Raw genomic sequence first — 15,836 nt, forward strand, 5'->3', positions numbered from 1 at the left:
GAGTGAGGTCAGTCTGCTCTTCCCTGGGTGTGTTACATTGACAGAGTCGCGTTCGTCTTCTCTTTCCTGGTTGTGTTAGATTTACAGATTGGGGTCAGTCTGCTCTTCCCTGGGTGGGTTACATTGAAAGAGAGGGGTCAGTCTGCTCTTCCCTGGGTGTATTACAGTGACAGAGTGGGGTCAGTCTGCTCTTCCGTGGGTGTGTTACATTGACAGAGTGGGGTCAGTGTGCTCGTTCCTGGGTGTGATACATTGACAGAGTTGGGTCAGTCTGCTCTCCCCTGGGTGTGTTACATTGACAGAGTGGGGTCAGTCTGCTCTTTCATGGGTGTGTTACATTGTCAGATTAGAGTCAGTCTGCTCTTCCCTGGGTGTGTTACATTGACAGAGTGGGGTCAGTCTGCTCTTCCTTGGGTGGGTTACATTGAGAGAGTGGAGTCAGTCTGCTCTTCCCTGGGTGTGTTACATTGACGGAGTGGGGTCCGTCTGCGCCTCCCTGGGTGTGTTACATTGACAGAGTGGGGTCATTCTGCTCTTGCCTGGGTGGGATACATTGACAGAGTGGGGTCAGTCTGCTCTTCCCTGAGTGTATTAAATTGACAGAGTTGGGTCAGTCTGCTCTTCCCTGGGTGTGTTACTTTGACAGAGTGGGGTCAGTCTGCTCTTCCCTGGATGGGATACATTGACAGAGTGGGGTCAGTCTGCTCTTTTCTGGGTGGTTTACATTGACTGAGTGGGGTCAGTCTGCTCTTCCCTGGGTGTGTAACATTGACAGAGCGGGGTCAGTCTGCTCTTCCCTGGGTGGGATACATTCACAGAGTGGGGTCAGTCTGCTCTTCCCTGAGAGTGTTACATTGACAGAGTGGGGTCAGTTTGCTCATCCCTGGGTGTGTTACATTGACAGAGTGGAGTCAGTCTGCACTTCCCTGGGTGTGTTTCCTTGACAGAGTGGGGTCAGTTTGATCTTCCCTGGGTCTGTTACATTGACACAGTGGGGTCAGTCTGATCTTCCCTGGGTGTGTTACATTGACAGAGTGTGGTCAGTATGCTCTTTCCTGGGTGTGTTACGTTCTCAGATTAGAGTCAGTCTGCTTTTCCCTGGGTGTGTGACATTGACAGAGTGGGCTCATTCTGCTCTGGGCTGGGTGTGTTACATTGACAGAGTGGGGTCAGTCTGCTCTTCCCAGGGTGTGTTTCATTGACAGAGTGGGGTCAGTCTGCTCTTCGCTGGGTGGGTTACATTGACAGAGAGGGGTCAGTCTGCTCTTCCCTGGGTGTGTGACAGTGACAGAGTTGGGTCAGTCTGCCCTTCCCTGGGTGTGTTACATTGACAGAGTGTGGTCAGTCTGCTCTTTCCTGGGTGTGTTACATTCTCAGATTAGAGTCAGTCTGCTTTTCCCTGGGTGTGTGACATTGACAGAGTGGGCTCAGTCTGCTCTGCGCTGGGTGTGTTACATTGACAGATTGGGGTCAGTCTGCTCTTCCCTGGGTGTGTTTCATTGACAGAGTGGGGTCAGTCTGTTCTTCCCTGGGTGTGTTACATTGACAGAGTGTGGTCAGTCTGCTCTTCCCTGTCTGTGTTACATTGACGGAGTGAGTTCATTCTGCGCTTCCCTGGTTGGGTTACGTTAACAGAGTTGGGTCAGTCTGCTCTTCCCTGGTGTGTTACATTGACAGAGTGGGGTCAGTCTGCTCATCCCTGGGTGTGTTACATTGACAGAGTGGGATCAGTCTGCTCTTCCCTGGGTGTGTTTCATTGATAGGGTGGGGTCAGTGTGATCTTCCCTGGATGTGTTACATTGACAGAGTGAGGTCAGTCTGCTCTTCCCTGGGTGTGTTACATTGACAGAGTCGCGTTCGTCTTCTCTTTCCTGGTTGTGTTAGATTTACAGATTGGGGTCAGTCTGCTCTTCCCTGGGTGGGTTACATTGAAAGAGAGGGGTCAGTCTGCTCTTCCCTGGGTGTATTACAGTGACAGAGTGGGGTCAGTCTGCTCTTCCGTGGGTGTGTTACATTGACAGAGTGGGGTCAGTGTGCTCGTTCCTGGGTGTGATACATTGACAGAGTTGGGTCAGTCTGCTCTCCCCTGGGTGTGTTACATTGACAGAGTGGGGTCAGTCTGCTCTTTCATGGGTGTGTTACATTGTCAGATTAGAGTCAGTCTGCTCTTCCCTGGGTGTGTTACATTGACAGAGTGGGGTCAGTCTGCTCTTCCTTGGGTGGGTTACATTGAGAGAGTGGAGTCAGTCTGCTCTTCCCTGGGTGTGTTACATTGACGGAGTGGGGTCCGTCTGCGCCTCCCTGGGTGGGTTACATTGACAGAGCGGGGTCATTCTGCTCTTGCCTGGGTGGGATACATTGACAGAGTGGGGTCAGTCTGCTCTTCCCTGGGTGTGTTACATTGACAGAGTGGGGTCAGTCTGCTCTTCCCTGAGTGTATTAAATTGACAGAGTTGGGTCAGTCTGCTCTTCCCTGGGTGTGTTACTTTGACAGAGTGCGGTCAGTCTGCTCTTCCCTGGATGGGATACATTGACAGAGTGGGGTCAGTCTGCTCTTTTCTGGGTGGTTTACATTGACTGAGTGGGGTCAGTCTGCTCTTCCCTGGGTGTGTAACATTGACAGAGCGGGGTCAGTCTGCTCTTCCCTGGGTGTGTTACATTGACAGAGTGGGGGTCAGTCTGCTCTTCCCTGAGAGTGTTACATTGACAGAGTGGGGTCAGTTTGCTCATCCCTGGGTGTGTTACATTGACAGAGTGGAGTCAGTCTGCACTTCCCTGGGTGTGTTTCCTTGACAGAGTGGGGTCAGTTTGATCTTCCCTGGGTCTGTTACATTGACACAGTGGGGTCAGTTTGCTCTTCCTTGGGTGTGTTACATTGACAGAGTGTGGTCAGTATGCTCTTTCCTGGGTGTGTTACGTTCTCAGATTAGAGTCAGTCTGCTTTTCCCTGGGTGTGTGACATTGACAGAGTGGGCTCATTCTGCTCTGGGCTGGGTGTGTTACATTGACAGAGTGGGGTCAGTCTGCTGTTCCCAGGGTGTGTTTCATTGACAGAGTGGGGTCAGTCTGCTCTTCCCTGGGTGTGTTACAATGACAGAGTGTGGTCAGTCTGCTCTTCCCTGTGTGTGTTACATTGACGGAGTGAGTTCATTCTGCGCTTCCCTGGTTGGGTTACGTTAACAGAGTTGGGTCAGTCTGCTCTTCCCTGGGTGTGTTACATTGACAGAGTGGGGTCAGTCTGCTCATCCCTGCGTGTGTTACATTGACAGAGTGGGCTCAGTCTGATCTTCCTTGGGTGAGTTACATTAACAGTGTGGGGTCAGTCTGCTCTTCCCTGGGTATGTCACATTGAGAGAGTGGGGTCAGTCTGCTCTTCCTGAGGTGTGTTACATTGACAGAGTGGGCTCAGTCTGATCTTCCTTGGGTGGGTAACATTGACAGAGTTGGGTCAGTCTGCTCTTCCCTGGGTGTGTTACATTGACAGAGTGGGGTCAGTCTGCTCTTCCCTGAATGGTTTACATTGACAGAGTGGTGTCAGTCTGCTCTTCCTGGGTGTGTTACATTGACAGAGTGGGGTCAGTCTGCTCTTCCCTGGGTGTGTTACATTGACAGAGTGGGATCAGTCTGCTCTTCCCTGGGTGTGTTTCATTGACAGAGTGGGGTCAGTCTGCTCTTCGCTGGGTGGGTTACATTGACAGAGAGGGTTCAGTCTGCTCTTCCCTGGGTGTATTACAGTGACAGAGTTGGGTCAGTCTGCTCTTCCCTGGGTGTGTTACATTGACCGAGTGTGGTCAGTCTGCTCTTTCCTAGGTGTGTTACATTCTCAGATTAGAGTCAGTCTGCTTTTCCCTGGGTGTGTGACATTGACAGAGTGGGCTTAGTCTGCTCTGCGCTGGGTGTGTTACATTGACAGATTGGGGTCAGTCTGCTCTTCCCTGGGTGTGTTTCATTGACAGAGTGGGGTCAGTCTGTTCTTCCCTGGGTGTGTTACATTGACAGAGTGTGGTCAGTCTGCTCTTCCCTGTGTGTGTTACATTGACGGAGTGGGGTCAGTCTGCTCTTCCCTGAATGGTTTACATTGACAGAGTGGTGTCAGTCTGCTCTTCCCTGGGTGTGTTACATTGACAGAGTGGGGTAAGTCTGCTCTTCCCTGGGTATGTTTCATTGACAGAGTGGGGTCAGTGTGATCTTCCCTGGGTGTGTTACATTGACAGAGCGGGGTCAGTCTGCTCTTCCCTGGGTGCGATACATTCACAGAGTGGGGTCAGTCTGCTCATCACTGAGAGTGTTACATTGACAGAGTGGGGTCAGTCTGCTCATCCCTGGGTGTGTTACATAGACAGAGTTGGGTCAGTCTGCTCTTCCCTGGGTGTGTTACATTGACAGAGTGGCGTCAGTCTGCTCTTCCTTGGGTGGGTTACATTGACAGAGTGGAGTCAGTCTGCTCTTCCGTGGGTGTGTTACATTGACAGAGTGGGGTCCGTCTGCTCTTCCCTGGGTGGGATACATTGACAGAGTGGGGTCAGTCTACACTTCCCTGAGTGTATTACATTGACAGGGTTGGGTCAGTCTGCTCTTCCCTGGGTGTGTTACTTTGACAGAGTGGGGTCAGTCTGCTCTTCCCTGGGTGGGTTACATTGACAGAGTGGGGTAAGTCTGCTCTTCCCTGGATGTGATACATTGACAGAGTGGGGTCAGTCTGCTCTTTTCTGGGTGTGTTACATTGACTGAGTGGGGTCAGTCTGCTCTTCCCTGGGTGTGTAACATTGACAGAGTGGGGTCAGTCTGCTCTTCCCTGAGTGTTTTACATTGACAGAGTTGAGTCAGTCTGCTCTTCCCTGGGTGTGTTACATTGACAGAGCGGGGTCAGTTTGCTTTTCCCTGAGTATGTTACATAGACAGAGTTGGGTCAGTCTGCTCTTCCCTGGGTGTGTGACATTGACAGAGCGGGGTCAGTCTGCACTTCCCTGGGTGCGATACATTCACAGAGTGGGGTCAGTCTGCTCTTCCCTGAGAGTGTTACATTGACAGAGTGGGGTCAGTCTGCTCATCCCTGGGTGTGTTACATTGACAGAGTTGGGTCAGTCTGCAGTTCCCTGGGTGTGTTACATTGACAGAGTGACGTCAGTCTGCTCTTCCCTGAATGTGTTACATTGACAGAGTTGGGTCAGTCTGCAGTTCCCTGGGTGTGTTAGATTTACAGAGTGGGGTCAGTCTGCTCTTCCCTGGGTGGGTTACATTGACAGAGAGGGGTCAGTCTGCTCTTCCCTGGGTTTGTTACAGTGACAGAGTGGGGTCAGTTTGCTCTTCCCTGGGTGTGTTACATTGACAGAGTGGGGTCAGTCTGCTCTTCCCTGCGTGCGATACATTCACAGAGTGGGGTCAGTCTGCTCTTCCCTGAGAGTGTTACATTGACAGAGTGGGGTCAGTCTGCTCATCCCTGGGTGTGTTACATTGACAGAGTTGGGTCAGTCTGCAGTTCCCTGGGTGTGTTAGATTTACAGAGTGGGGTCAGTCTGCTCTTCCCTGGGTGGGTTACATTGACAGAGAGGGGTCAGTCTGCTCTTCCCTGGGTTTGTTACAGTGACAGAGTGGGGTCAGTTTGCTCTTCCCTGGGTGTGTTACATTGACAGAGTGGGGTCAGTCTGCTCTTCCCTGGGTGTGTTACATTGACAGAGTGTGGTCAGTATGCTCTTTCCTGGGTGTGTTACGTTCTCAGATTAGAGTCAGTCTGCTTTTCCCTGGGTGTGTGACATTGACAGAGTGGGCTCATTCTGCTCTGGGCTGGGTGTGTTACATTGACAGAGTGGGGTCAGTCTGCTGTTCCCAGGGTGTGTTTCATTGACAGAGTGGGGTCAGTCTGCTCTTCCCTGGGTGTGTTACAATGACAGAGTGTGGTCAGTCTGCTCTTCCCTGTGTGTGTTACATTGACGGAGTGAGTTCATTCTGCGCTTCCCTGGTTGGGTTACGTTAACAGAGTTGGGTCAGTCTGCTCTTCCCTGGGTGTGTTACATTGACAGAGTGGGGTCAGTCTGCTCATCCCTGCGTGTGTTACATTGACAGAGTGGGCTCAGTCTGATCTTCCTTGGGTGAGTTACATTAACAGTGTGGGGTCAGTCTGCTCTTCCCTGGGTATGTCACATTGAGAGAGTGGGGTCAGTCTGCTCTTCCTGAGGTGTGTTACATTGACAGAGTGGGCTCAGTCTGATCTTCCTTGGGTGGGTAACATTGACAGAGTTGGGTCAGTCTGCTCTTCCCTGGGTGTGTTACATTGACAGAGTGGGGTCAGTCTGCTCTTCCCTGAATGGTTTACATTGACAGAGTGGTGTCAGTCTGCTCTTCCTGGGTGTGTTACATTGACAGAGTGGGGTCAGTCTGCTCTTCCCTGGGTGTGTTACATTGACAGAGTGGGATCAGTCTGCTCTTCCCTGGGTGTGTTTCATTGACAGAGTGGGGTCAGTCTGCTCTTCGCTGGGTGGGTTACATTGACAGAGAGGGGTCAGTCTGCTCTTCCCTGGGTGTGTTACAGTGACAGAGTTGGGTCAGTCTGCTCTTCCCTGGGTGTGTTACATTGACAGAGTGTGGTCAGTCTGCTCTTTCCTGGGTGTGTTACATTCTCAGATTAGAGTCAGTCTGCTTTTCCCTGGGTGTGTGACATTGACAGAGTGGGCTCAGTCTGCTCTGCGCTGGGTGTGTTACATTGACAGATTGGGGTCAGTCTGCTCTTCCCTGGGTGTGTTTCATTGACAGAGTGGGGTCAGTCTGTTCTTCCCTGGGTGTGTTACATTGACAGAGTGTGGTCAGTCTGCTCTTCCCTGTCTGTGTTACATTGACGGAGTGAGTTCATTCTGCGCTTCCCTGGTTGGGTTACGTTAACAGAGTGGTGTCAGTCTGCTCTTCCCTGGGTGTGTTACATTGACAGAGTGGGGTCAGTCTGCTCATCCCTGGGTGTGTTACATTGACAGAGTGGGATCAGTCTGCTCTTCCCTGGGTGTGTTTCATTGATAGGGTGGGGTCAGTGTGATCTTCCCTGGGTGTGTTACATTGACAGAGTGAGGTCAGTCTGCTCTTTCCTGGGTGTGTTACATTGACAGAGTCGCGTTCGTCTTCTCTTTCCTGGTTGTGTTAGATTTACAGATTGGGGTCAGTCTGCTCTTCCCTGGGTGGGTTACATTGAAAGAGAGGGGTCAGTCTGCTCTTCCGTGGGTGTGTTACATTGACAGAGTGGGGTCAGTGTGCTCGTTCCTGGGTGTGATACATTGACAGAGTTGGGTCAGTCTGCTCTCCCCTGGGTGTGTTACATTGACAGAGTGGGGTCAGTCTGCTCTTCCCTGCGTGCGATACATTCACAGAGTGGGGTCAGTCTGCTCTTCCCTGAGAGTGTTACATTGACAGAGTGGGGTCAGTCTGCTCATCCCTGGGTGTGTTACATTGACAGAGTTGGGTCAGTCTGCAGTTCCCTGGGTGTGTTAGATTTACAGAGTGGGGTCAGTCTGCTCTTCCCTGGGTGGGTTACATTGACAGAGAGGGGTCAGTCTGCTCTTCCCTGGGTTTGTTACAGTGACAGAGTGGGGTCAGTTTGCTCTTCCCTGGGTGTGTTACATTGACAGAGTGGGGTCAGTCTGCTCTTCCCTGGGTGTGTTACATTGACAGAGTGTGGTCAGTATGCTCTTTCCTGGGTGTGTTACGTTCTCAGATTAGAGTCAGTCTGCTTTTCCCTGGGTGTGTGACATTGACAGAGTGGGCTCATTCTGCTCTGGGCTGGGTGTGTTACATTGACAGAGTGGGGTCAGTCTGCTGTTCCCAGGGTGTGTTTCATTGACAGAGTGGGGTCAGTCTGCTCTTCCCTGGGTGTGTTACAATGACAGAGTGTGGTCAGTCTGCTCTTCCCTGTGTGTGTTACATTGACGGAGTGAGTTCATTCTGCGCTTCCCTGGTTGGGTTACGTTAACAGAGTTGGGTCAGTCTGCTCTTCCCTGGGTGTGTTACATTGACAGAGTGGGGTCAGTCTGCTCATCCCTGCGTGTGTTACATTGACAGAGTGGGCTCAGTCTGATCTTCCTTGGGTGAGTTACATTAACAGTGTGGGGTCAGTCTGCTCTTCCCTGGGTATGTCACATTGAGAGAGTGGGGTCAGTCTGCTCTTCCTGAGGTGTGTTACATTGACAGAGTGGGCTCAGTCTGATCTTCCTTGGGTGGGTAACATTGACAGAGTTGGGTCAGTCTGCTCTTCCCTGGGTGTGTTACATTGACAGAGTGGGGTCAGTCTGCTCTTCCCTGAATGGTTTACATTGACAGAGTGGTGTCAGTCTGCTCTTCCTGGGTGTGTTACATTGACAGAGTGGGGTCAGTCTGCTCTTCCCTGGGTGTGTTACATTGACAGAGTGGGATCAGTCTGCTCTTCCCTGGGTGTGTTTCATTGACAGAGTGGGGTCAGTCTGCTCTTCGCTGGGTGGGTTACATTGACAGAGAGGGGTCAGTCTGCTCTTCCCTGGGTGTGTTACAGTGACAGAGTTGGGTCAGTCTGCTCTTCCCTGGGTGTGTTACATTGACAGAGTGTGGTCAGTCTGCTCTTTCCTGGGTGTGTTACATTCTCAGATTAGAGTCAGTCTGCTTTTCCCTGGGTGTGTGACATTGACAGAGTGGGCTCAGTCTGCTCTGCGCTGGGTGTGTTACATTGACAGATTGGGGTCAGTCTGCTCTTCCCTGGGTGTGTTTCATTGACAGAGTGGGGTCAGTCTGTTCTTCCCTGGGTGTGTTACATTGACAGAGTGTGGTCAGTCTGCTCTTCCCTGTCTGTGTTACATTGACGGAGTGAGTTCATTCTGCGCTTCCCTGGTTGGGTTACGTTAACAGAGTGGTGTCAGTCTGCTCTTCCCTGGGTGTGTTACATTGACAGAGTGGGGTCAGTCTGCTCATCCCTGGGTGTGTTACATTGACAGAGTGGGATCAGTCTGCTCTTCCCTGGGTGTGTTTCATTGATAGGGTGGGGTCAGTGTGATCTTCCCTGGGTGTGTTACATTGACAGAGTGAGGTCAGTCTGCTCTTTCCTGGGTGTGTTACATTGACAGAGTCGCGTTCGTCTTCTCTTTCCTGGTTGTGTTAGATTTACAGATTGGGGTCAGTCTGCTCTTCCCTGGGTGGGTTACATTGAAAGAGAGGGGTCAGTCTGCTCTTCCGTGGGTGTGTTACATTGACAGAGTGGGGTCAGTGTGCTCGTTCCTGGGTGTGATACATTGACAGAGTTGGGTCAGTCTGCTCTCCCCTGGGTGTGTTACATTGACAGAGTGGGGTCAGTCTGCTCTTTCATGGGTGTGTTACATTGTCAGATTAGAGTCAGTCTGCTCTTCCCTGGGTGTGTTACATTGACAGAGTGGGGTCAGTCTGCTCTTCCTTGGGTGGGTTACATTGAGAGAGTGGAGTCAGTCTGCTCTTCCCTGGGTGTGTTACATTGACGGAGTGGGGTCCGTCTGCGCCTCCCTGGGTGTGTTACATTGACAGAGTGGGGTCATTCTGCTCTTGCCTGGGTGGGATACATTGACAGAGTGGGGTCAGTCTGCTCTTCCCTGAGTGTATTAAATTGACAGAGTTGGGTCAGTCTGCTCTTCCCTGGGTGTGTTACTTTGACAGAGTGGGGTCAGTCTGCTCTTCCCTGGATGGGATACATTGACAGAGTGGGGTCAGTCTGCTCTTTTCTGGGTGGTTTACATTGACTGAGTGGGGTCAGTCTGCTCTTCCCTGGGTGTGTAACATTGACAGAGTGGGGTCAGTCTGGTCTTCCCTGAGTATGTTACATAGACAGAGTGGGGTGAGTCTGCTCTTCACTGGGTGTGTTACATTGACAGAGCGGGGTCAGTCTGCTCTTCCCTGGGTGGGATACATTCACAGAGTGGGGTCAGTCTGCTCTTCCCTGAGAGTGTTACATTGACAGAGTGGGGTCAGTTTGCTCCTCCCTGGGTGTGTTACATTGACAGAGTGGAATCAGTCTGCACTTCCCTGGGTGTGTTTCCTTGACAGAGTGGGGTCAGTTTGATCTTCCCTGGGTCTGTTACATTGACACAGTGGGGTCAGTCTGCTCTTCCCTGGGTGTGTTACATTGACAGAGTGTGGTCAGTATGCTCTTTCCTGGGTGTGTTACGTTCTCAGATTAGAGTCAGTCTGCTTTTCCCTGGGTGTGTGACATTGACAGAGTGGGCTCATTCTGCTCTGGGCTGGGTGTGTTACATTGACAGAGTGGGGTCAGTCTGCTGTTCCCAGGGTGTGTTTCATTGACAGAGTGGGGTCAGTCTGCTCTTCCCTGGGTGTGTTACAATGACAGAGTGTGGTCAGTCTGCTCTTCCCTGTGTGTGTTACATTGACGGAGTGAGTTCATTCTGCGCTTCCCTGGTTGGGTTACGTTAACAGAGTTGGGTCAGTCTGCTCTTCCCTGGGTGTGTTACATTGACAGAGTGGGGTCAGTCTGCTCATCCCTGCGTGTGTTACATTGACAGAGTGGGCTCAGTCTGATCTTCCTTGGGTGAGTTACATTAACAGTGTGGGGTCAGTCTGCTCTTCCCTGGGTATGTCACATTGAGAGAGTGGGGTCAGTCTGCTCTTCCTGAGGTGTGTTACATTGACAGAGTGGGCTCAGTCTGATCTTCCTTGGGTGGGTAACATTGACAGAGTTGGGTCAGTCTGCTCTTCCCTGGGTGTGTTACATTGACAGAGTGGGGTCAGTCTGCTCTTCCCTGAATGGTTTACATTGACAGAGTGGTGTCAGTCTGCTCTTCCTGGGTGTGTTACATTGACAGAGTGGGGTCAGTCTGCTCTTCCCTGGGTGTGTTACATTGACAGAGTGGGATCAGTCTGCTCTTCCCTGGGTGTGTTTCATTGACAGAGTGGGGTCAGTCTGCTCTTCGCTGGGTGGGTTACATTGACAGAGAGGGGTCAGTCTGCTCTTCCCTGGGTGTGTTACAGTGACAGAGTTGGGTCAGTCTGCTCTTCCCTGGGTGTGTTACATTGACAGAGTGGGGTCAGTCTGCTCATCCCTGCGTGTGTTACATTGACAGAGTGGGCTCAGTCTGATCTTCCTTGGGTGAGTTACATTAACAGTGTGGGGTCAGTCTGCTCTTCCCTGGGTATGTCACATTGTGAGAGTGGGGTCAGTCTGCTCTTCCTGAGGTGTGTTACATTGACAGAGTGGGCTCAGTCTGATCTTCCTTGGGTGGGTAACATTGACAGAGTTGGGTCAGTCTGCTCTTCCCTGGGTGTGTTACATTGACAGAGTGGGGTCAGTCTGCTCTTCCCTGAATGGTTTACATTGACAGAGTGGTGTCAGTCTGCTCTTCCTGGGTGTGTTACATTGACAGAGTGGGGTCAGTCTGCTCTTCCCTGGGTGTGTTACATTGACAGAGTGGGATCAGTCTGCTCTTCCCTGGGTGTGTTTCATTGACAGAGTGGGGTCAGTCTGCTCTTCGCTGGGTGGGTTACATTGACAGAGAGGGGTCAGTCTGCTCTTCCCTGGGTGTGTTACAGTGACAGAGTTGGGTCAGTCTGCTCTTCCCTGGGTGTGTTACATTGACAGAGTGTGGTCAGTCTGCTCTTTCCTGGGTGTGTTACATTCTCAGATTAGAGTCAGTCTGCTTTTCCCTGGGTGTGTGACATTGACAGAGTGGGCTCAGTCTGCTCTGCGCTGGGTGTGTTACATTGACAGATTGGGGTCAGTCTGCTCTTCCCTGGGTGTGTTTCATTGACAGAGTGGGGTCAGTCTGTTCTTCCCTGGGTGTGTTACATTGACAGAGTGTGGTCAGTCTGCTCTTCCCTGTCTGTGTTACATTGACGGAGTGAGTTCATTCTGCGCTTCCCTGGTTGGGTTACGTTAACAGAGTTGGGTCAGTCTGCTCTTCCCTGGTGTGTTACATTGACAGAGTGGGGTCAGTCTGCTCATCCCTGGGTGTGTTACATTGACAGAGTGGGATCAGTCTGCTCTTCCCTGGGTGTGTTTCATTGATAGGGTGGGGTCAGTGTGATCTTCCCTGGGTGTGTTACATTGACAGAGTGAGGTCAGTCTGCTCTTCCCTGGGTGTGTTACATTGACAGAGTCGCGTTCGTCTTCTCTTTCCTGGTTGTGTTAGATTTACAGATTGGGGTCAGTCTGCTCTTCCCTGGGTGGGTTACATTGAAAGAGAGGGGTCAGTCTGCTCTTCCCTGGGTGTATTACAGTGACAGAGTGGGGTCAGTCTGCTCTTCCGTGGGTGTGTTACATTGACAGAGTGGGGTCAGTGTGCTCGTTCCTGGGTGTGATACATTGACAGAGTTGGGTCAGTCTGCTCTCCCCTGGGTGTGTTACATTGACAGAGTGGGGTCAGTCTGCTCTTTCATGGGTGTGTTACATTGTCAGATTAGAGTCAGTCTGCTCTTCCCTGGGTGTGTTACATTGACAGAGTGGGGTCAGTCTGCTCTTCCTTGGGTGGGTTACATTGACAGAGTGGGATCAGTCTGCTCTTCCCTGGGTGTGTTTCATTGATAGGGTGGGGTCAGTGTGATCTTCCCTGGGTGTGTTACATTGACAGAGTGAGGTCAGTCTGCTCTTCCCTGGGTGTGTTACATTGACAGAGTCGTGTTCGTCTTCTCTTTCCTGGTTGTGTTAGATTTACAGATTGGGGTCAGTCTGCTCTTCCCTGGGTGGGTTACATTGACAGAGTGGGGTCAGTCTGCTCTTCCTTGGGTGGGTTACATTGACAGAGTGGGGTCAGTCTGCTCATCCCTGGGTGTGTTACATTGACAGAGTGGGATCAGTCTGCTCTTCCCTGGGTGTGTTTCATTGATAGTGTGGGGTCAGTGTGATCTTCCCTGGATGTGTTACATTGACAGAGTGAGGTCCGTCTGCGCCTCCCTGGGTGTGTTACATTGACAGAGCGGGGTCATTCTGCTCTTGCCTGGGTGGGATACAATGACAGAGTGGGGTCAGTCTGCTCTTCCCTGAGTGTATTAAATTGACAGAGTTGGGTCAGTCTGCTCTTCCCTGGGTGTGTTACTTTGACAGAGTGGGGTCAGTCTGCTCTTCCCTGGATGGGATACATTGACAGAGTGGGGTCAGTCTGCTCTTTTCTGGGTGGTTTACATTGACTGAGTGGGGTCAGTCTGCTCTTCCCTGGGTGTGTAACATTGACAGAGTGGGGTCAGTCTGGTCTTCCCTGAGTATGTTACATAGACAGAGTGGGGTGAGTCTGCTCTTCACTGGGTGTGTTACATTGACAGAGCGGGGTCAGTCTGCTCTTCCCTGGGTGGGATACATTCACAGAGTGGGGTCAGTCTGCTCTTCCCTGAGAGTGTTACATTGACAGAGTGGGGTCAGTTTGCTCATCCCTGGGTGTGTTACATTGACAGAGTGGGGTCAGTCTGCACTTCCCTGGGTGTGTTTCCTTGACAGAGTGGGGTCAGTTTGATCTTCCCTGGGTCTGTTACATTGACACAGTGGGGTCAGTCTGCTCTTCCCTGTGTTGTTGACATTGACAGAGAGGGGTCAGACTGCCCTTCCCTGGCTGTGTTACAATGACAGAGTGGGGTCAGACTGCTCTTCCTTGGGTGTGTTACATTGACAGGGTTGGTTCAGTCTGCTCTCCCCTGGGTGTGATACATTGACAGAGTGGGGTCAGACTGCTATTCCCTGAGTATGTTACATCGACAGAGTGGGGTGTGTCTGCTCTTCCCTGGGTGTGTTACATTGACAGGGTGGGGTCAGTCTGCTCTTCCCTGGGTGTGTTACATTGACAGAGTGGGGTCAGTCTGCTCTTCCCTGGGTGTGTTGCATTGACAGAGTGGGGTCAGTCTGATCTTCCCTGGGTATGTTGCATTGACAGAGTGGGGTCTGTCTGCTCTTCCCTGGGTGGGTTACATTGACAGATTGAGGTCAGTCTGTTCTTCCCTGGGTGTGTTACTTTGACAGTGTGGGGTCAGTCTGCTCTTCCCTGAGAGTCTCACATTGACAGAGTGCGGTCAGTCTGCTCTTCCCTGAGACTGTCACGTTGACAGAGTGGGGTCAGTCTGCTCTTCACTGAGAGTGTCACATTGACGGATTGGGGTCAGTCTGCTCTTCCCTGGGTGTGTGACATTGACAGAGTGCGGTCACTCTGCTCTTCCCTGGGTGAGTTACATGGAGGGAGAGGGGTCAGTCTGCTCTTCACTGGGTGGGTTACATTGACAGAGTGGGGTCAGTCCGCTCTTCTCTGGGTGTTTTACATTGACAGAGGGGGGTCAGTCTGCTCTTCTCTGGGTGTGTTACTTTGACAGAGTGGGTTCAGTCTGCCCTTCCCTGGTTGTGTTACATTGACCGAGTGGGGTCAGACTGCTCTTCCCTGGGTGTGTTACATTGACAGAGTGGGGTCTGTCTGCTCTTCCCTGGGTGCGTTACATTGACAGAGTGGGGTCAGTCTGCTCTTCCCCGGGTGTGTTACATTGATGGAGTGGGGTCAGTCTGCTCTTCCCTGGGTGTGTTACATTGACAGAGTGGGGTCTGTCTGCTCTTCCCTGGGTGCGTTACATTGACAGGGTGTGGTCAGTCTGCTCTTCCCCGGGTGTGTTACATTGATGGAGTGGGGTCAGTCTGCTCTTCCCTGGGTGTGTTACATTGAAAGAGTGGGGTCAGTCTGCTCTTCCCTGGGTGAGTTACACGGAGGGAGAGGGGTCAGTCTGCTCTTCCCTGGGTGTGTTACATTGACAGAGTGGGGACAGTCTGCTCTTCGCTGGGTGTGTTACATTGACAGAGTGAGGTCAGTCTGCTCTTCCCTGGGTGCGTGACATTGACAGAGTGGGGTCAGTCTGCTCTTCCCTGGGTGTGTTACATTGAAAGAATGGGGTTAGTCTGCTCTTCCCTGGGTATGTTACATTGACCGAGTGAGGTCAATCTTCTGTTCCCTGGGTGAGTTACATTGACAGAGAGGGGTCAATCTGCTCTTCCCTGGCTGTGTTACAATGACAGAGTGGGGTCAGACTGCTCTTCCTTGGGTGTGTTACATTGACAGAGTGGGGTCAGTCTGCTCTTCCCGCGGTGTGTAACATTGACAGAGTGAGGTCAGTCTGCTCTTCTCTGGGTGAGTTACATTGACAGGGTTGGTTCAGTCTGCTCTCCCCTGGTTGTGATACCTTGACAGAGTGGGGTCAGTCTGCTCTTCCCTGGGTATGTTACATTGACAGAGTGGGGTCAGTCTGTTCTTCCCTGGGTGTGTTACTTTGACAGAGTGGGTTCAGTCTGCTCTTCCCTGAGAGTCTCACATTGACAGAGTGCGGTCAGTCTGCTCTTCCCTGAGAGTGTCACATTGACAGAGTGGGGTCAGTCTGCTCTTCACTGAGAGTGTCACATTGACAGATTGGGGTCAGTCTGCTCTTCCCTGGGTGTGTTACATTGACAGAGTGCGGTCAGTCTGTTCTTCCCTGGGTGAGTTACATGGAGGGAGAGGGGTCAGTCTGCTCATCACTGGGTGGGTTACATTGACAGAGTGGGGTCAGTCCGCTCTTCTCTGGGTGTGTTACTTTGACAGTGTGGGGTCAGTCTGCTCTTCCCTGGGTGTGTTACACTGACAAAGTGGGGTCAGTCTGCTCTTCCCTGGGTGTCTGACATTGACAGAGTGGGGTCAGTCTGTTCTTCCCTGGGTGTGTTACATTGACAGAATGGGGTCAGTCTGCTCTTCCCCGGGTGTGTTACATTGATGGAGTGGGGTCAGTCTGCTCTTCCCTGGGTGTGTTACATTGAAAGAGTGTGGTCAGTCTGCTCTTCCCTGGGTGAGATACACGGAGGGAGAGGGGTCAGTCTGCTCTTCCCTGGGTGTGCTACATTGACAGAGTGGGGTCAGTCTGCT

This window comes from Chiloscyllium punctatum, chromosome 38, assembly GCF_047496795.1.
Source record: "Chiloscyllium punctatum isolate Juve2018m chromosome 38, sChiPun1.3, whole genome shotgun sequence".
In the NCBI taxonomy this organism is placed as follows: Eukaryota; Metazoa; Chordata; class Chondrichthyes; order Orectolobiformes; family Hemiscylliidae; genus Chiloscyllium; species Chiloscyllium punctatum.